Source organism: Trachurus trachurus (genome assembly GCF_905171665.1).
Source record: "Trachurus trachurus genome assembly, chromosome: 7".
In the NCBI taxonomy this organism is placed as follows: domain Eukaryota; kingdom Metazoa; phylum Chordata; class Actinopteri; order Carangiformes; family Carangidae; genus Trachurus; species Trachurus trachurus.
In genome coordinates, this window is record NC_139901.1 from 21,776,144 (window position 1) to 21,796,804 (window position 20,661).

At 44.0% G+C, this 20,661-nt stretch overlaps 1 protein-coding gene and 1 long non-coding RNA gene across 2 annotated transcripts in view; one reads left to right on the plus strand and one right to left on the minus strand.

Annotated features, from left to right (window-relative positions):
- Positions 1 to 20,661, plus strand: part of kcnd3 (potassium voltage-gated channel, Shal-related subfamily, member 3) — a gene marked incomplete at its 3' end in the record, with an annotated part of 109,072 nt that overhangs the window by 29,848 nt on the left and 58,563 nt on the right. The gene's annotated exons all lie outside the window — the stretch shown is intronic.
- Positions 13,446 to 14,884, minus strand: LOC310988198. Its single transcript, XR_014595472.1, has 3 exons — positions 14,747 to 14,884; positions 14,580 to 14,658; positions 13,446 to 13,819 (listed from the first exon to the last, which is right to left on the minus strand). It is a non-coding gene; the product is annotated as an uncharacterized lncRNA (long non-coding RNA).

Here is a 20,661-nt window from a genome sequence, read left to right on the forward strand (position 1 = left end):
TACAGTTTGTTTCATGCCAGCAAATTTCAAACAGTCCCTTTAAAATTGCTTGTTTTGTCCAAACAACAGTTCAAACCCCAGCGGTATTAAATTTGCAATGATAGAAAACAGGAAAAACAGCAAAAGCAAATCCTCACATACGAGAAGCTGGAGCCACAAAAAAGTTTAAGGCACCTTTGCTTGAAAAATGACTTCTTTTGAATCAGTTGAATTAACTAATAATTTCAGCAACGATTTAAACAGTATAGAGAGCGAAGAACAAGATAGATGGATGGGAAATCAAAAAGTATGAACGGCAGTCTTATTAGTATGCTAAGGACGCAGGGGAAAACAAAGAAGCCTTAAGCCCGATGCTTCAAATGTGTATCTGTAGATCACTCTGTGTCCTTTCCTCTCCGCACTCTTGTCTTCAGATGGATGAATGGCACGCCTTTGGGTTGAGAGTACCTAACTTAGTTAGCAGCTGGGGCCTATAATGATAGAAGTGAGCGGGCCCCAGGAGCACGCTCGCTGAGGTCTCGCTAACCTTGGGGCGCTACTAGGAAATAGCCTCATTCATCTGCCAGCAACCTCCAGCTAATCCAGACCTGCTGTGAATCATTAATGACAACTCATCTGGTTTGCGTGCTGTCAACGGGACTCGGGATGCGATTTTGAGTCATTCTTTAGGACGCCGTCAGGCAGATGCGTCGCCCGACAAACACACATGGCCTTGTGTGAAGGCTGCCTCGTATGTGCTTTAGTTTGACCACAGGGACGTATTATAAGATTTCAGTTCTTTATTCCTTATATTGGTGTGGTACATGGTCATTTTGTCATTGGACTGACAGGAGACATATGAGGTATTTAAGCTCATGTAGCTATAATGCAGTGAGGTGCTCACAGTGATGTATATCTAGTAGGTTGGTATGCATATACGGACCTTTAGAGCATTAGGTGTTGAGAAACAAGTGCTGAGGAGACACGGTGCATGTAGATGTGAGAGAGGTGCGTAAGTAGGGAGGGAGGGAGAAACGAGTGATGTGGATGGATGGCTCTTGAGTCCAGCCTTCCATCCTGTTCCCAGTGGAAGCCTGTGAGGAGGCGTCCAAGGCTGCTTGATCTTAGATTAGATGACTGCGCTCTCGCTGTGGGCTCCCTGGCACAGTGCTCTACACATACTTGATAACCCACACGACACACACTCGCACGCACACACACGCACACTTACCCCTTACCACCATTAAGGTATGCCCAAAATACAAATTAACTGTTGTACATTAAATACATCTCTTCTTTTAGACACAGCTTGGCATCTTTATGTCACATGTTCCTTGGAACAGTTAGAGTGTGGAGGGATTTTTACACTGCGATTCGTTTTAGTATCAGCACACCAGGTTATTTTTAATATCAGAATATCTCTGAGCCGCTAAGGGAGAGCAAAGTCTCTTTCATGTGCACCCACCGTGTACCAGTAGCAATGGACTTTGCTTTGCGTATTAGGCTTTTGTTTTAAGCAGTTGGTTCAATGATCATTTGAGTCACGGTAGCTCTGTACTCGGGGATCTGTGCGGTTGTGTGTGTGGTTTTGGCAGTGCTTTGCGATGACAGATGGACAGCGGGCCTGATTGTCCTGAGAGGCCTGAACCGCTGACTTTTAGCGGCGGGGTTCAGGAGAGGGGAGGATTGGATCACCCCAGGAGGGAGTCTGAGCAAAACAGGCAAGGCTAGCCTCATGCTAAGACGCATAATGAACCAGGTGGAGGTGCCTGTTTCTCAGGTCGGAAGGTGCCAGTGGGGTGTGGAGGGATTGGGATGGGCAGCCAGCATGTTGTCATCAACATGGTTGGTAGGGAAGAAAGAAGAGGATGCCACACAGTGTTGCGGCATCATTAGGCTACATAGGTGTAACATATAGCATCTTTTTTTTCACCTATTAATTTGACATATTAATATGTATAATTGTTCATACCAGTATTTCAGTACTATGACCCGCTCCTGTTTGCCCTGTTCAAGTTCCCACACAGCATTTCCTCAGACTGGTGAGGAGTTAGACCGATGCGTTGCGAACTGAGGAAGCCCCTTGGATAAGAAGCAAAATACAAGTCCTGTTGCCTTCGATTCAATTTGTTGCCTGAAAAGTTTCCGCACACAAACTCTAACACCACTGCAATTTCAAACTTAAAGCACACTAGTGTTTTAGTGGACACAATCCAGGGCTTTTACTGATACGCTGACATACTTCAGTAAGCGTATAGTGCCTCATTTCCAGATTTCCAGGCAGTTTTTATTGTCTCCCAATGTCCAACAGTGGAACAATTGTGCAAACAACAACAAAATCGAAAATGGACTTTCACTGTCAGGGCTCGTGCTCCTGGCTGTGACAATAGCTACTTGTTTTCATGTTGACAGCACGTCGTGCTGTTGGATTTTGGGATTATTTTGTGTTGAATGTTGAAGTTTGTAAATAAGTATTTTGGCACGCCTGGCTGAGTGGCTTTATCCATTCCATGGAGCGGAGGATTTGACTGGTCTGTTGAATTAGCATTTAACCTTTTGTTTTGTTGTGTATGTTGTGTTCCATCCCCCATCTGTCCGTATGAAGTAAAGACACTGGATTGAGAAAGAAATTCTCCCCTGGGTTTATGATTGATGTGATTATCTCTCACACACACGATCCAGCCATATACTAGCTTTATGCAGTCTTGTCTTTTATTTAAAAAGGCTGTGCACATAAGTTAGCCTGACATCACCTCAGACCCCTGTTGTTTACTGTTTACTTATTTACAGCCCGAAGGAAAGATGGAGAGGTTGTGTAAGTCGAGACCTTTTCATTCTTCGCGCAATGCTTCACAATGCCGCTTTTCATCCCCAATAACTGTTTACTTATGTTCCCTGTCAAACCTGATGTTAAATCCTCCAGATCTTTGTCTGATGGAAATATGAAACTGTTTTGATTCCCAGGGAGTCATAAAAGATGGAAAGAGAGAGGGAGAGAGAGAGCAAGGGAGTGCAACAGAGTGAGGAAAAGGGAAGGAGGGTGGGATGGAGGGAGAGGGAAGTAGTGCAAAGCATGCACTGTCAAAGACTAATGGTGGGCCCAGTGATGTGGGGTAATCTGTCAGTGCTAACAGATTGTGTGATAGGGTAAATAGAACTTGGTGTGGTGCCTGGCTGGCCGTCTGCATCTTTTATTCCTCTTTTCTCCCTCTCTCTTTTTGGTATTCATGCCCTGTGGAATAATGAATATGACAAATTATCCAGAGTGTGCTGCCCATGGTTGTGGGTTGCAACATATTGGCTGGACAGAGGCTTCTCACCCTCTCTCTCTCTCTCTCTCTCTCTCTCTCTCTCTCTCTCTCTCTCTCTCTCTCTCTCTCTCTCTCTCTCTCTCTCTCTCTCTCTCCCTCCCTCTCTCTCTTTCTCACACAACCTCGCACACACATAAATATAGACACACACCCAGCAAATTAACCCTGCAACCAGTGTGCTTCCGGAGAGAGGCTTTGACACATCTGGGATTTTTCTATTTATCTATTTAATTTCTCCAACTGGTATTCGGGGCTTTTGAGTGTGTATATTTGTGTGTTTGTGTGCCTCCTTGTGTGTGAGTGTGTGTGTGTGTATGTGCGTGCCCATGCACTCTTTCACTCATTTAATTGCCTCTACTTTAGGATTCAGAAATTAAAGCCTCCTTTCTGTGTGTCATCAGTCAGAGATGTTGTGTTAAAGTGAGGAAAATGAATGAAGATTAAAATTATTTATGTGGCTGTGTAAGCCCCCCCCCCCCCCCCCCTGTGTGGCTGAAGGTGGCAGGAAAGCACCAAGATATGTGATATGCACCGGTCATTTCAAGCAAAACACTTTCCATTTCAAATAGGATGTCATCATTTGGCTCTCAGACTCTTGTACTGTTCTGCAATTTGATATTGGGTCATTTTGTGATGGAGAATGTCTCACTCTTTCTTTCATTATGTTGTTCTCAGAGTGTTTCAGCCCTGTTGTGAGAAGTCATTACTGTCAGAGATAGAATTGAAATAGTGGTGAAGTAAAAAGCTTCCGTTGCAGATAAGGTGATATTGCGTGAATTTTCATAACTCAGTGTTTTCCTGAATGAGAGCTACATTATGCTTCCTTGAAATTGATGTTTTCATCAGCTGAAAACACAATTTTCAGATCTTAAAATAGCATGTGTGCTGTGAGGTAATAAGTTGCTTTCAATTCCCTGTCTGCTGGCGCCATTAGCTGGTTTTCCTTTGCCTAAATCAAAGTCATTTATACATTATGAAGTTCAAAGAAACATTTCCTGGGAGGTGTTATTTTTGCGCTGCGCTCGTGCATCACATTTCTCTAATCTTTTTTTGTTTCTCAACTTTAATACAAACACAAATCCTTTTAATGTGTAGTGATATTGCAAAGGGGGAAATGTGAGACATTATTTATAAACCATAGTGGGTTTTAGTGAAAGTGAGTCACAGAACAGTTGGTACCAGAAGACAACACACAAAACATTTTCCTGGATTACCAAATTTTTTGCTTGGAATATTCAACACACTTCAGCGACCCTCCGCCTCCTCCTCAGCAGGAGAAGACACTGCCTGGGATTAATTGATGAGTCATCGATTACATAAGAGCGGGTGAGTTACCTTAATACTGTCTGCCCTAGATCACAATAAAGTTTGAAAGCAGTAGTTAGCAATTTCAAGTTTTAAATTGAAGCTGTGGATGGCAATGGGCAGAACACAGATCAATCAATCAGGAGGGTTTGGAGTTTAAAGTGTTTTGGGGAAGATGAAGACAGTGATGTGTAGAGGCCCAATGACTCACCTGAACGACCTCACCTTGATTCCCCTACCTGTCTTTCACTCTCTTTTTCATTGCCATCAGACTGCACAACTTTATGCAACATCTCTGAAACATGAATCATGACATTTTATTACTTTCTTTAACAATCAGGTAACGTCTGCATCGTTCAAGGACATCGACTTGTGAGAGTTTTTTGAGAGCAGGAGATTTTAAATCAAATTTAACAAAGGCGGTCTTTTTCTGCACAGAGGAAAACAGATCTCAGACTTTCAGATTTTCATGCATCAGAACTCACAAGTTCATATCAAGCACTTTAATGCCTCTATCTCTGTCTCACATATCGAATCATCACTGGCAAAACATTGATGTTTCAGCCAATGAAAGGGCTGATGAAACATGCTGATTGAAGTTTTTCCACTGTCGGGGCCTGTCTATCTCACACCCTCTGACTTTTCTCTCTTTGTACATCCACGCTCTAATTCTGTGTACTTACTGCTGTACTATAAACAGGCCGTCACACACATCATCCCACACTCTCAATTCCTCCATGACACCTCCTTTTCATTATGATATAAAAGTCCTTTTTTATCCCATCTTGTGTTCTCCAACTCTGTTCTGTAGTTGAGATACTTGAGATAATCTCCACAAATATAACGGTTTATTTTCATTAAATTAAACTAAATTTTTTAAACTAAAAATTAAATTAAACTGTTGCTAAAAGTGGCCATTAAATAATGACAGTAATTGCTGGTAGCAAATTTTAAAGTGTGCATCTTATCGTTTGTATCTCATCCGGATACCGCACGTGTGTTTGTAATTACACATTAAGCTAAATGTAATTGCTCTGTTTATCATCCAGCAAGTAGCTAAACTGCTCACACTTTTCCGAAATATATCCTAATTAGTCTAGATGGAAACAGGGGTCTACGAGCACGGACTGATTTTTTTCCCCCACCTGTTTTTTCTTAATCTTTAAAGTGTCTATTTTAAGATTCTGACAGGTACCAGGATGAAAAAATGTCCCATGGTGTTTATTTTTAACCCTTTACTACACCTATCCCAAATTCGAGGCTGAAAAAAATGAAAATTAAATTGGCATAGCTCTTTAAGTAAACAACTCACAGAGACAAATTAACACGTTTTTCTACACAATTTGGGGCCAAGGAATTCAATAGAATAGTTATTTTTAAGTTTTTAACACATCCTGATTTGATTTTGGGGCAAAAATATCAAAAATAAGCTGAACATTCTAAAATCGTATGTATATTTTCCCCTATACCAAAATCCTTTGCACTGAATGAAAACATTTAGAGATTTTTCTTAATCTTTAAAGAGTCTACTTTAAGACTCTGACAGGTACCAGGGTGAAAAAATGTCCCATGGTGTTTATTTTTAACCCTTTACTACACCTATCCCAAATTCGAGGCTGAAAAAACTGAAAATGAAATTGGCATAGCTCTTTCAGTAAACAACTCACAGGGACAAATTAACACGTTTTTCTACACAATTTGGGGCCAAGGAATTCAATAGAATAGTTATTTTTAAGTTTTTAACACATCCTGACTTGATATTGGGGCAAAAATATCAAAAATAAGCTGAAAATTCTAAAATTGTATTTTCCCCTATACCAAAATCCTTTGCACTGAATGAAAACATTTAGAGATTTTTCTTAATCTTTAAAGTGTCTACTTTAAGACTCTGACAGGTACCAGGATGAAAAGATGTCCCATGGTGTTTATTTTTAACACTTTACTGCCCCTATCCCAAATCAAACCTGAAAACACTGAAAAAGAAATCAGCATATCTCTTGAAGTAAACAACAGAGAGAGACAAATAAACACATTTTTTTTACACAATTTTGAAACAGGGAATTCAACAAAATAGTTATTTTTAAGTTTTTAAACACATCTTGACTTGATTTGGGGACAAAAATATGAATAATTAGCTGAAAATTCTAAAATCGCATGTATATTTTCCACAATACCAAAATCCTTTACACTGGATGAAAACATTGAGATTTTTCTCAATCTTTAAAGTGTCTACTTTAAGATTTTGGTACAAGGATGAAAAAACGTCCTGTGGGGTTTATTTTTAACCCATTACTACACCTATCCCAAATCAAACCTGAAAAAACTGAAAGAAATCACGGTAACATCTTGAAGTTAACAACCCACACAGATGAGTTCTGTTTTAGGACTAGATTAAACTATCCCTAGATTAAGCTTGTCATCCTGAGGTTTGAGTGGTGACGATGTCCCAGGTGTGGCCCCCTCTGCTTTCAACGCTTCTAGGCCACTGGTGTTACTTATGGGTCCAGGAGGTGTCACGCCTCTTTGCCCACAGCCATCGGCTTCCATGCTCTGCTGCTCCTGAGAGGGCTTTGATGGTCTAGCATTGGGCTTGGAGTCACATCCCAAGGTCCTTAAGTAGCCTGATGGTTGACTTGCCCACGAAGCCTCTGCAGCAGACTTCCACAGGGCAGCTGAGCCGTTCCACATCGGCTACCAGTTCTGTGTACTTAGGAAGACCAGAGGACGAGATCTAGTCTGTGGTTTGTTGTGACAATCTCAGATGGGAAGCAGAACCTTTGATTTAGATCTGCGACCAACTTCGAGTCTCGTTCACCTTTTTTTGCAGCCAACCAAAATATGCTTAAGGTTTGCAGGGGATGGACAGAGGGGGCAGATGGGGTCTTCTCTGTACCACTGGTTTAGGTTAGAGGGGGAAGGAAGGACATCATACGGTCCTCGTAAGATGAAACTGGTGTGAAATGCTTCCGTGCCCAGCAGCTCCCTCCAGGAGAATTTCCTCCTCAACTCAATGTAATGTATTATCTTGACGCCCGCTCTTGTCACCACACCTCCTCAACAACCAGAGCATCGCATTGAGCTGGAGCTTCCTTGTGCCAGGATGGTCTGCTCTGTCCAAGGTCAAGGCCTCCCCTCCCCTGTTGCACAAGGCCAACGATGTGCACTGAGATCTGACTTCGGGGTCCATTTCCTTCCAGTTGCAAGAGAAGGAGCTGTTTGGGCTACGCAAGGGTCACGGGATTCCCTAAGTGTCATTCCAACCTTACTTTGGAGCACTTGAACTCCTCTGCGAGACTGGACACAGGAAGATTGAGTATGCCTCTTCGATACAGCCCAATGATCTTGGGAGTCCCAGCCACTTTTGGAGAATCAGCTAATCAACCTCTCTAGCTTTTCGACCGCTGAGATTGGGACCTCGTAGATGGTCAGAGGCCACATCAGCCTGGGTAGTAGATCTTCATCCTACCTGGGAGCATGGTCTTGTTGATACGCTCAAGGCCACTTATGGTTTCCTGCCTAAGCTGGTGCACTTGCTCTGTGTCCTTGAGGGTGGCATCATACCAATTACCAACGTCCAAGACTCTTTACTGGCTTCTCTGGCATTGTTGGTTTAGGCTCTTTGTCAACGTAAAACCTGTGTCTGACAGCTTTCCCTTGACAACTGAAATGCTCCTGGACTTGCTCGACTTTATTTCCATCCGGGCCCACTGGATGTTCTCCTGCAGCTTGTTCAGCAACCGTGTGCCTTGGTTGTGGTGAGTATGGTCATATCATCCATATACGCTCTGATCGGAGGGAGATGAAGACCAGTTTTGAGCTTGAGCCCACCTACTACCCACCGGGAGTCTCGAATGATGACCTCCACTGCCATCGTGAAGGGCAGAGGCGAGATGGTGCATTGCCATTAGCCCTCTTTCCAGCCGTTGCCATGCTGTAGTGTACTCGTCTGTTGTAAGCCATATAGCTGCACGTGTTGGAAGTACGATTTGATGAGGCTGGTGATTGCTTCTGAGACGCTGTAAAAGTGAAATGCTGCCCAGAGGAGACCGTGAGGAACGGATCCAAAGGCAATGGCAAGGTCCAAGAACACAACATTGAGATCTTTTTCATCCTTTCTGACGGCTTGGATTTGGTGCCTCATGTTTGTGTGCTCCAAGCAACCTGAGAAGCCTGGAATGCCTGCCTTCTGCACTGAGGTATTGATGTAGTGGTTCCTGTCCAGGTAGACAGTCAGCCTATGAGCCACTATGCTGAAGAAGATTTTGTCGTGGTCATTGAAGAGGCTGATTTGGCGAAACTGGTTGATATCCGCAGAGTCCTTTTCCTTGGGGATTAGGATGCCTCCTGCCCTCCACCACGCAGTTGTGATAGCTTGTTTCTCCCAAACCATCTTCATCAACCTCCAGAGAAAGTGTAGTACCTCTGGTGCGTTCTTATAAAGCCGGTATGGGACTCCATTGGGCCCAGGAGAGGATGCAGCTCTTGCCCAATGTACAATCCTCTCCACTTCCACTTGGGAGGGCTGATGTCCAGCTGATGTTCAGGGGGATGTATTGGTGGCATATCGAGTGGAAGAGTTGTCTGACTAGAGCGCTGGCTGTCCATGTGGTATTTAGGTAAGCTTCGAGATCTTCCATCGCTGTTTTGAGTTTGCCACTTTTGTTCTTTGTGAAAAGACTCTTTACAAACTTGAAGGGGTCCTTGAAGAAGTTTGATCTTCCCTGCTCCTTCGTTTTACACCTCCTTCTCAAGTTCTCAGCTCTCCTCAACGATCGGTTATTGATTTCTGGTTGCAGCAGGTTAATTCCCTCCTTCTCCTCCTCTGGACCCTTCATTGTTTTTTCAGCTGCCTCCTCTCCTTGATAAGCCGTTCAATCTCCTCCTGTCTCCTGGACTTCATCAGGGTGGTTGATGTTTTCTTCTTCTTGTCTGTAGTTCCGAAGCGGTCAGCACCATAGTGTTAAATCAGGTCTCCCATTCTCTACTCTGGGGGTGTTTTCTGGGTGGGTGATGTAATGTATGTATTTATGTATCTTGAGGTTGTGTGTGGCGTACGGGGGTGAAAACAAGTTTCCTTGCAAAGGACAAATAAAGCTGAATCTGAATCTGAATTCTTCGTAGCCAGGGGTGGGCAGGGTCTGTACACGAGCAGTGCCAGGTCCCTCCCACTATTGGGAGCTAGCCTATGGCAACCCTGGTTAACCTCAAGAGCTTTGCTACCGTAATTTCTTTTTCAGTTTTTTCAGGTTTGATTTGGGATAGGTGCAGTAAAGTGTTAAGTGTTTCTTCATCCTGGTACCTGTCAGAGTCTTAAAGTAGACACTTAAAAGATTAAGAAAAATCTCTAAATGTTTTCATTCAGTGCACAGGATTTTGGTATAGGGGAAAATATACATACGGTTTTAAAATTTTCAGCTAATTTTTGTCCCAAAATCAAGTCAAGATGTGTTTAAAAACTTAAAAATAACTATTTTGTTGAATTCCCTGTTTCAAAATTGTGTAGAAAAATGTGTTAATTTGTCTCTCTCTGTTGTTTACTTCAAGAGATATGCTGATTTCTTTTTCAGTGTTTTCAGGTTTGATTTGGGATAGGGGCAGTAAAGTGTTAAAAATAAACACCATGGGACATCTTTTCATCCTGGTACCTGTCAGAGTCTTAAAGTAGACACTTTAAAGATTAAGAAAGATCTCAAAATGTTTTCATTCAGTGCAAAGGATTTTGGTATAGGGGAAAATATACATACGATTTTAGAATTTTCAGCTAATTTTTGATATTTTTGCCCCAAAATCAAGTCAGGATGTGTTAAAAACTTAAAAATAACTATTCTATTGAATTCCTTGGCCCCAGATTGTGTAGAAAAATGTGTTAATTTGTCCCTGTGAGTTGTTTACTGAAAGAGCTATGCCAATTTCATTTTCAGTTTTTTCAGCCTCGAATTTGGGATAGGTGTAGTAAAGGGTTAAAAATAAACACCATGGGACATTTTTTCACCCTGGTACCTGTCAGAGTCTTAAAGTAGACACTTTAAAGATTAAGAAAAATCTCTAAATGTTTTCATTCAGTGCAAAGTATTTTGGTATAGGGGAAAATATACATACGATTTTAGAATTTTCAGCTAGTTTTTTGATATTTTTGCCCCAAAATCAAGTCAGGATGTGTTAAAAACTTAAAAATAACTATTCTATTGAATTCCTTGGCCCCAAATTGTGTAGAAAAACGTGTTAATTTGTCTCTGTGAGTTGTTTACTTAAAGAGCTATGCCAATTTCATTTTCATTTTTTTCAGCCTCGAATATGGGATAGGGGCAGTAAAGGGTTAAAAATAAACACCATGGGACATTTTTTCATCCTGGTACCTGTCAGAATCTTAAAATAGACACTTTAAAGATTAAGAAAAAACAGGTGGGGGAAAAAAATCAGACCGTGCTCGTAGACCCCTGTTTCCATCTAGACTAAATGACAATACCCCACAGGTCAAATAACAGAATGATAATTGTAAATAAAAAAAAGCATGAATATTGTTTATTGCCCGAGTGGAGCGAATGATAAATCACTCTTGATGAGGGCGCATGACTACGAGTCGGTTGAAGTATTTTTGTTCAGCTGATTTATTTACGAGCTCAGAGCAGATTGCCTGTTTAATTGTGATTCAGCAGAAGTCACAGCTCAGCACTTTTAACTGAGGAGCAGTCCTGCTTGGGTGGAAGTGTGTCATGTGGGGAGAGCGCTCAGAGATTCAGGAACAGGCATCTCCCGTCATCCCAAGGCAATTTATCACTGTGTCTCCGCCTCTAATGTGAGCATAGTTAAACAGGAGGTCTTGATGGCGACTGCATTTTTAATATTCGAGGCGATCAATAAAAAAGGCTGCTTTATTTAATAGCTTTGGCCCTCGAGGCTGTTTGGCCCTGTTTAGGTTTCTTTCCGCTTTCCTGTGTAAACATAAATTAGCTGTAATTGAACAAACAGTCACATTTGCACGGCTGAATGCGTGCTACTGTGTGTTGTACGCCAGCCAGCCCTGACTCACTGATCGCCACACTTTTCTCCCTCGCTCCTAATCTTACTGTCACTCCCTCTCTCGCCGTCATCATGTCATATTTCTGCCTCACTCATCTGCGTCTCTCTTTCATTGGAATTAATTAGGCATCTTAGTTAATTACCTGCCTGCTTTAGCATAATGGCAGCACCCCCATACAGTTGTTTTTTTATGGAAGCCAAGGCAGCCATCATTAACCTCCAGCCTCTTTACTGCATTCGCTGTCTCTCTATAACTAATTCTCTCTGTAACACTTCAGCGTGTAGTTACCTTGTGTTCTCCAGCCAGTTTTTGTTTTACTTTTTAAATAGGCCTGTGAATATTCTCATTCATCCAGGTCATAGTTATCTCGCATCTGACCAGCCTGGTCAGATGCGAGCATGAACTGATGAAGCCTCTTGGATGAGAGGTGAAACATTAAATAACCAAGTCCAGTTGCGTCCGATTGAAATTTCCTTGAGATACTTTTTAAAATATTTCATCTTTTTCTCTTCCATGTTTTGTGTTGAAGGGCTACATCCTATTGGACATACCTGGAACATAACCACAGCCTCTTGTTAACCATTATGCTGTGTCTCTCCTTAAACAGCCTCAGTCCTTTTGTAGGTGAATGTTCTTCTTCTTTGTGTTGTGTCTGGAATCTTGCTTTGAATTGGTAAGGGCTCTCATTTACTCAACAGGCTTATATTTACTCTTTATGAAGCGAGTCCTTCTGCTGCATAAGACTGAATCTCTCATGTATGCCTTATTAAAACTGCCCCAAGAAGCCCAACCTTAAATTTTATACTTTTAAAATAATTCTTGCGACTCCTTGTTATTCTTTGTGCCTGTTCCATCTCTGTTTCTGTCTCACTAAGTGCCCACCGTTGTCAGCATTGGACTGGGTCGGCCATACCCAGGTGTGTGTATGTGTAATTATCAGTGCAGAGAGCTTGTCTCCATTCATTTTTAATGAGCAATGAGGCTGCATCGCCTCCATTAATAGAGAATTAGACCGTCCATCAGCCGCCACAGAGCATAAAAGCCTTGTTCACTGCATCTGGGGTGTAGACTGTACTGCAAGAGGTGGTTAATGATGCGGCGTGGCTCCCTGTCTGCGCTGACAATAACTCAGAGAGCTGAAGATGGACAGAATGGAGTGAGGGAGTGAGAGGAGAAAGGAGAGAAAGAAGGAAGGAGCAGAGATGGGAGGGAAGACACAAGGGAGCCCTTCAACACTCACAACATTGTCAGTGTGAGGCAATGAGGCTTAACTACAAGTGCTGGGGTTTCACTGGGATTCATTAGCATGAGACTTTAGTGTAGAACTTTATGATGTTATAGTAACGCATCTGTGTCTGCATCTGTGCGCGTGTGTGTTCAAGGAAAACACACTTTTTTTCCTTCTCTTAAAAAACCTGGTTGTTACTTTCATCGATTTGGCCATTACATCTATTGGGCATGATAACATTTTACTCACCAACTTAACTGCTGCGATGTGGGGATATGTTGATATTTCTAAACCAATTTCCTGGAGGTGAGCGCACCTGAGATGTCAGTGATCATCACTCACTCCAAAGAAAAGCTGCTGTCAAAGATAAAGTTGTTGTTTTATTGGGTTATAATAACCAACATCTGCCTTTTGTTTATCTTTCAAAAATGGATGGCAGAACTGCGCTCTGTTTACAACTGTAACCAATTTTAGGAGTGTAAAAGTGAATTACAGTATAATAAGAAGTTGGACTAACGATAAGACCTGGACCAGAATCAGAAAAGACTAAATTCGATAGGAGCCACTGTATTGAGCAACAATAATGAGGCAGACACAAGAGTAACAATTGAGTAGCCACTCTTATATTTTTACAGTGGACAAAGTGATTGGTTTGGTTAGTACAGGATACCAAAATATTAACCCAAACAGTAAGAAAAATAAAAAAGTAGTGTGCACACTAAAACCAAAAATTGTCCGTTGGGGCCCTTAAAATAAAAAAGGAGTTGTTGCAGGTTTATTGTTGTAGAGTTTTTGCAAGTTCACCTGATTCCAAGGTTCCTTGTAGTGTAATGTAAGTGTATTATTTGTGTGAATGAGTGTGTACGTGGATATCTCCTCGGTGCTGATCCTTCTTCAGGGTAGTTGGCTCGCCATCTGTTACAGCAGGAAGTTTGTCCTGAACCTCAGACTCTTCAGTCCTCCTAAAAACCTGACCTGTAGACAGGGTCACACAATACATTCAACACTATCCATTCTCAGATGCATCATTAGGGATATCAGATGTCAAAAGATGCACACCATTACATCTAATTCTGACATAAATCTTCATCTCTATTCAATTCTCAAATCTCTGTCTCAGTTTTTGTTGTACAACATTCAATCTTAAGTGTATCATTTATGAGAACTAAATATTAAAGTGCTCACACATTTACCTGTTCATGTGAACAGTTTCAATAATACTTATGGTAAGTAACCATTAACATACAAAATACCATTAATCATAACCATATCAGAACCATGTGCAAATAACATAACAGTACACATTTTGAGTTAGACTCAGAGGCATTAAAGAATTGTGCTTAGTTTACTCTTACACTATAGGCCTATTCATGTCTGAGATCTGCACCAAAAATTACCCTCTAGTTACTTTAACTCAGTTGGAATAACATTAATGTCTTTCAATAAATTGCATAGTACAAAATAAACTATTGTTTTACATTGATCACATTCACAACATACCAAATTACTCTTTTTTCCCTTTTAAATTGGCATAAGGAAAATAAAACACTTCCCCTTTAATTATATTCACATCAGCATAAAATAATAACCACAAAGTGCATATATGTTCAGAACTATTGCACCATTATTCATTTCAATTTACTCTTATAACCTTAATATCACCACTGCTTTCTTTCAGCACACGGAAAAACAAGAGGGAAATAGCACCAGAGCAGCTAAAGAGCACATTTCTCACCGTTGCTCTGTGTATCAAGGTGGAGCACGCCGATGCCGAACCTCGTAGCAGCTCTCCGGATGAAAGGCAAGCAGTTAGCCTGTTAAGCACAGAGCTAGCATTAGCATGGACGACGACGGTAAGCGTCAACAAGCTGGTTTTTTCATCGGATAATTGACTCGTCTTACCGACGTAATTCTCCTTCGTTCAGTCACTTGGCTCCGGACCTCCACTGGGTAAGTGCTCCGACTCTCTCTTTCTCCTTTTTCACAGGTAAACTCCGGGTTTTTCTCCTGTTTTTCTCTTCTCCTCTTCTCCTTAGCACACAGCTGCCCTCTCTTCTCTGGCTGGGATCCGAAAGGACGGGAAGAGCAACGCGACTGCACTTCCTCTCCGAGCCGACAGGCTGAGCGTGACCTGCGTAGCCTCTGATTGGCTGCTGAGAACTAGGTACCCCTCGTGGGAACATGCGAGTTGAGCGGTGCATTCAAATGCAGTAGGAAAACTAACACTTTGGCGATGCAAAACAAATAAAGATAATTTAAGTAAACAGTCTCTCCTCTTTTATTGTACTAAGTTAACTGTGTGTTTCTTACACCTGGTTACACCCTCCCCTCCTGAACTTATGCACGTCCCTGTGCATAGTAGACAGTTAAAGGATAATGATTCGAGGGATCAGGGCAGGGGGTTGGACAGGTTCTTCTCTTATGACTTCTTCCCAAGCTGTGGACAGTCCTTGAAAGAATGATTTCACTGCTGTGATCAAAGGGCTTCCTAGCTCTGTATAATCAAGCCGTCGTGGTGGTTGACGGTTTCTCTCCGATCTCCTGACAGAATCATTTGTATCTGTGTTCTCCTCTGTATCCATTGGGATTGTTCCATCCTTTCCTTCCTTTTCACTTGTTTCTTCCTTTCTTTCCTCAGGTTCTGCTCCTTTAAGATCATCCTCCTCAACTGGAAGTTGTTCTCCTTGGATTCCTGGATTATCATCCTCAGGTAAGTGATTCTGAAGCAAGGTTGGTTCATCGGCTTGTTCGGTTGGTGTGACTCTATCGGTGGGTAAGTACTCAGTATCACTCTGATGAGAGTTGGACTCGATGAACATCAAAGGACCATCTGAAGTACTATTGGACATATCAGGTAAGTTGTCAAAATCGGGTTGGGTGTCAAGATCGGTTGGATTGTCAAGTTCAGGTAAGTTGTCAACATCTGGTGGGTTGTCATCATTTTGAGCATTTACAGGACTCTCGACAGGACGAATGCCTGGAGGTTCAGTATGCTGAGTGTCTTGGACATCGGGCATGGGCAGATCCGGGTGCACAGGAATCTCACTGACCATGGGGACAGGGGAACTTAACCAAACAGGAATGAGTACATCATCCTCTTCATCTGAGGAATTCTCTTCCTCTACCGCAGGGTTTGCACGGGTTCCTGGCCTGCGTGGTACCGGCTTTGGTACAGGCTCACTGTTTTCCTCCACAGGTAGGTACCCGCACGGCAGCAACAGGTCCCTGTGTAGCGTCCTTAGGGGACCATCGCTGTTTTCAGGTTTAACAGTGTAGACAGGGAGAGTGCCTGCTCTTCTCACCACCACATGGACAGTGGTTTCCCATTTGTCTGAGATCTTGTGTTTTCCCCGGATGCGAACATTCCTGACCAATACTCGATCTCCAGGTTCCAGGTCTGAGGCGGTAACATGTTTATCAAACCTTGTTTTGTTCTTGAGAGCGATCTTTGCAGCCTTCTCCATGGCTATCCTGTAGCTCTCTTTGAGACGTGACTTGAGGTTTTGCACATAGTCAGAGTGAGATGAATGTTGACCCTCTGGTACTGACAACTTGAAAGCAAGGTCAACTGGCAGGCGAGGTTGGCGCCCGAACATCAGTTCGTACGGGGTGAAGCCAGTAACCTCGTTCCTGGTGCAATTGTAGGCGTGGACCAGGGGTCTCACATGATCACGCCAACTGGACTTGTCTTGATTTTGGAGAGTGCCCAACATGTCAAGCAGGGTACGATTAAATCGTTCCACGGGGTTGCCCCTAGGATGGTATGGGGTCGTCCTCACCTTGTGGATTCCAGCCACCTGACAGAGTTCCCTGATCGTGCGGGACTCGAAGTCTGGACCCTGGTCACTATGTAACTTCTCCGGGATACCATAGTGTACCATAAAGTTTTCCCACAGACACTTTGCTACTGTGCGGGCCTTTTGATTCGGTGTTGGGATGGCAACCGCAAATTTAGTGAAGTGATCTGTGATCACCAGTATATCCTTGGTTCCACTTTTGTCAGCCTCCAGGGACAGGTAGTCCATACAGAGGAGCTCAAGAGGTCGAGTGGTCCTAATGTTGACCAAGGGGGCTGCTCTTTCAGGTCGTGACTTCCTCCGCACGCACCTGCCACAGGTCCTCACTTTCCTTTCCACATCCATGACCATCCTCGGCCAATAGAATCTGGTCCTTACAAGGTCCAGTGTCCGGTCGACTCCCATGTGGCCCATATGGTCGTGCAGACTGGTGAGGACTGTGTCGCGGAGCTCAGCTGGAAGAACAAGCTGGTAAGTTGTCTGTGGCCCCACTTGGCGTCGCCGAAACAGGATGTCGTTATGGAGCTCGAGACGATTGAGTTCTCGGAGGAGGAGTGGGAGATCAGGAAGTTGGGTGCGCAAGGTGGGAGGTGGTGTGTCCCCATGTTCGATCTGGGCGATGACATGCTTTATGCATTGGTCAGCTCTTTGTTTGGCTGCTATCTCAGCTTCAGTGAGATGGGGGACGGTTGGAAGACCTCCAAACTGTTCCTCTTGTCCATAGCTGTCAGGCACCGCACTGGGAGACATGGCAAGAACCTCCACTAAAGCAACACGATCTGTATCTCCCTCTCTCTCACCATCAGGACTGACGCTGTAGGTGAGCTGTCTCTCGCAGATTGCTTTCACAACAGACTGATCAACTGCATTGATGTTGTTTGGATCAGAGAGGTGATCTTGTGTGAACTGCTGTATGCGTTCTCTCTCTTTTTGTGATTTCAGATCGTCTGCTAGCATTCCATGTGGTCTGCGTGATAATCCATCCGCATCTCCGTTCTGCCTTCCTGGACGATAGAGGAGTTTGAAGGAGAATGTGGACAGCGCTGCTAGCCACCTGTAGCTGGTCGCGTCAAGTTTGGCCGTTGTCAGGATGTAAGTCAGCGGATTGCTATCCGTTACAACGGTGAAGTGGTTGCCGTACAGATAGTCGCTGAACTTTTCGGTGACCGACCACTTGAGCGCCAGGAACTCTAGCTTGTGCGCTGGATAGCGGCTCTCGCTTCTTGACAGCCCTCTACTGGCGTAGCCTATGACTCTGAGCTGGCTCTCTTGCTCCTGATATAACACAGCACCGAGCCCGGTGGTACTGGCGTCGGTGTGCAGTATATAGGGTTTCTGGGGGTCAGCAAAGGCTAGTACAGGGGCTGTAGTGAGGTTCTGGATGACTGCCTCGAAAGCTTGCTGGCAAGCTGGCGTCCAGCGCCCCCCGAAGGGCTCTTTTGGGTCATGGTATTGGTTTGTTTTCTGTCTTGTGTCTGTTAGTTTCACTTTCGATTTCTTGTGGAGAGGTGGGTAGCCGGAGGTTAAGCCGTGGAGGGGCTTTACGATGCTGGAGTAACCCTTAACGAACCTCCTGTAGTACCCAGCGAAACCGAGGAAGGATTTCAGCTCCCGTAGAGTCTGGGGGACAGGCCATGTCTTCAGGGCTGAAATCTTTTCAGGATCTGTCTGAACGCCACTTCTGGAGACTACGTGACCCAGATAACGGACTGATGTCTGGAAGAAGACACATTTCTCTGGGGATAACTTCAACCCAAACTCTTTGAGACGAGTTAGCACTCTCATGAGTCTTTCTTCGTGCTCCTCAAGGGTTCTGGAGAAAACTATGACGTCATCAAGGAAGACCAACGCATCTTTCAAATGCATATCCCCCATGCACCGTTCCATTAACCTTTGGAACGTGCTGGGGGCATTCGTCACTCCTTGAGGCATTCTGTTGAACTCCCAGAATCCGAGCGGACACACGAAGGCCGTCTTCGGTTTGTCTGCCTCTTCAACCTCGATCTGGTAGTACCCCGACTTAAGGTCGAGAACTGAGAACCACTGAGAACCATTGAGGGCTGAGAATGTGTCCTCCAGCTTTGGAAGGTTGTACGCGTCCTTTATAGTTTGGAGGTTTAGACGCCTATAATCGATGCACAACCGGACTTGGCCGTTCTTTTTCCGGACTACCACTATGGGTGATGCAAATGGTGACTCTGACTCCCTGATAACTCCCGCATCAAGAAGCTCTTTAATGTGCCTGCGGACAGCTTCAATGTCCTGTGGGTGGATCGGTCGGGCACGCAGTTTGAAGGGACTTTCATCAGAGAGTTTTATGTGGTGTCGCACCTGGTCCGTCCGGCCAAAATCCAGGTCATGATGCGCAAACACATCAGCCATGTTGTTGAGCTGCTGAGTGATGCGTTGCTTCCATTCGAGTGGGACTGGGGAATCAGCGAAATTGTAATTCAAGGTGGGTTCTTGAGATGACTGGGTCTCTGGAGGTCTCTGGAGAGATTCTGATTGCTTGGCTATGCTGTGCTCCTTTAATAGGATGGTCTGATAAGCACTAACCTCTGCAATAGTGCACTTAGCAGGAATGACGATGTCATGGTCAGACTCGTTGCTTATGACGACTGGCAGCTTATGGGGTCGTAGCTGGGGGAAATCAACTAGACCAGCTTTTACCAGCAGGCCACCTGGCAAGGGGGATGATGATGGATACTCAATGACGACGGATTTCTCATCCTGAAGACTGCTGACAAGAGCAACTCCCTCCACCACTACAGTTTCACCGGCTGGAATGACTTGAGGCGTCTTGCCTTGCATCTTTACTACCCCCTGGTGGTTGTTGCTTGCCTGCTTCCGTCTTAGCTCAATGACCTTGAAAACTACTTTGTAGCCATGTGGGAGGGGCTGGCGATTGGTTAAGTCAGTCTCTGAGTAAATGTCAAACAGTACATCTAGAGTGTTCGTACCTATGAGCATGAAGGACTGTGAAGTGTCAGGAACAACTAAGGCAAGTGTGTTTACATCTATTGGGACTCCTATGAAGTCTTTTGGAAAGGTTATGGTCATTTCTATATAGCCAAAGTAAGGCACTAGCTGGCCATTTGCGCCTTCCACTTCTAAGAGGTCATGAAGCGGCTTAATCTTCTGCTCTGAAAGGTGCTGCTTGTAAAATGACTCAGGTACGGTGGTAACTTGTGAGCCTGAGTCAAGAAGACAGTTGACCTCTTCACCTCTCACAGTCACTTGGGCTGTGCTCTTGATGCCAACCAGCCGTTTGGGGAGTCGAAACGGTTGGTTCTGCTTTGAATGATGTAAGCTGGAACATGTTTGAGCTTTAATGTTCTCTGTATGTGTAATGTCTTTGTTGATCTCAACGGGGGGTTTCTCTTCATTGTTCACGTCTGAGGGACGTTGTTGACTCTCCTCAGCCCCTGTTTGTCCCACAACAGGAACTGTTAGTCGTTTAAAGGTAAGTTTGAATCATTTTGTGCTTCCCACTGGCGCTGTTTTTTCTCCAACTGCTTCTTCTTTTCTGCCACTAGGTCGGGGTTTGCGGGGTCGGTGCAGCAGGGGGCGATGTGCCCGTCTTCGCCGCAGTTAAAACAGTACCAGGGCTTGGGTTTGTATGTCTGTTTCTTTTTGGTTTGTCTTTGCATGTCTGTATCATTTGGCTTTGACATCCTGCTCTGTTGCTTCCCTGCAGATCCCTTGCTGCTAGCTCCTTTGGTGTTTTTCTGTGACATGAATGTAGTTAGTTGACTTTGCAGACTCACCACTTGCTTTCTCAGATCCTCAATAGCACTGATGCTGCTCTCATCTTTCTCCTCTGGTTCACAAACATATGCACCGTGGAACTGCACCTGAGCTCTTTGCTTTGTGATGCCAATATGTTTTTTCATACGACAGGATTTTGCTTGCTGTCGGTCTTCTTCGGAGCGAATCATTAGCAAGAGGTCTGAGAATTGGGGTGGGCTGCTCTTCTTTTGCTCCAGTTGCAGGGCGCTGAGCAAGGTGTTATCCCAACAT